Below are 1,460 nucleotides of genomic sequence, written 5' to 3'. Positions count from 1 at the left end.
GAAAGAGTGCTTTGCCATTTTCTTTAAGGAAACCATGTGATAGGCCAACCGGCTGTGGTTGCCAGGCAACCTTGATGCTCCTACCGAAAAGACAAACTCGAGAGAGTGACAGGGCCAGAGAGCCTAGTTAGCAGCTATTGAACATGAGCCTCTGCTCCACTGAGAGGTGCAAGAAAGGCCTGGCTGGCATTGGCTCCCATTGCTCCAGCTTTTTATATGTATAGTGTGTGTGTGTGTGTGTGTGTGTGTGTGTGTGTGTGTGTGTGTGTGGTGTATGTGTGTGTGTGTGTGTGTGTGTGTTGGGGGTGCATACGCAAAGGGAGCTGGGAAAGAATAAAGGAGTGTTAGTCTTTAAGATGGAATCACAATAAAGGATACCATGGCAGGATAATTTATGAAATATCACACTTTATCTGTGTACACTTTAATTTTCCTTCCTGCCTCCTCAATTCTAGTAACTGAGCAGGACTTGTAGTTACTTAATCAGAAGAGGACAGAAAGCAGAAACAGCTGATAGGCAAAGGCTTTTCCCCTCTGGTAAAATATTAACCCACAGAACAAGGGATAATGTGAGGAGTCTCAGAAGGGGCGGGGGGCGGGTGGTAGTGTCTGTCCCTGGGAAGGCCCAGCAGGGTCCTGTTTGGTTTCAATTTCAGGTGAGTCCAGGCACCTGAGCTCCCAACCGCACCAAAGGGTTCCTTAACCCACGTGTAGCTCAGCACCTCATGATGAGAAGTAACCACATGGGCGGCCGGCAATGCATGGCTTCAGGCAAACTCGTGTGAGCTGAAGAGGCACAGAGCAGCCACTTCAATACCTTAGCATCTCCAATGACCCAGAACCTTTGCACAACCCTGATGGTGGGAGAGGAAACAATGACTTAGACTGCATTCCCCTCACACTGAGGCCAGAAGGGGACTCAGCAGAGTGGGTTTGATGTAGAGCAATTAAAGCTTTTTAGGTGGGCAACTTGGTGGTATCACACCCAGTAATTTCACTTGTAGTAAGAGGTCACATTCATTGTACCTTTAACACATGCCAGGCAATGCTCTAAGGACTCTCCTAGTTACACTCTCACCAGCAATACATGAGACTATGTATGTGTCCCACACACTTGCCATCAGAGAACGTTACTAATCTTTAAACGTTTTGCCAATCTATTTGCCAACCTATTACTGGGAAAATGGCATCTCGTTGGTTTTGTTTGTTTGTTTTATTATTTTTTTGAATTTTTGAATTTTATTATTATTTTTTTTATATAGCAGGTTCTTGGGCTTCCCTGGTGGCGCAGTGGTTGAGAGTCCACCTGCTGATGCAGGGGACACGGGTTCATGCCCCGGTCCAGGAAGATCCCACATGCCTCAGAGCGGCTGGGCCCGTGAGCCATGGCCGCTGAGCCTGTGCGTCCAGAGCCTGTGCTCTGTAACGGGAGAGGCCACAACAGTGTGAGGCCTACGTAC

This window comes from Lipotes vexillifer, unplaced genomic scaffold (assembly GCF_000442215.2).
Source record: "Lipotes vexillifer unplaced genomic scaffold, Lipotes_vexillifer_v1.1 scaffold2079, whole genome shotgun sequence".
Lineage (NCBI taxonomy): Eukaryota > Metazoa > Chordata > Mammalia > Artiodactyla > Lipotidae > Lipotes > Lipotes vexillifer.
Note: the sequence above shows the minus strand (reverse complement) of the source record.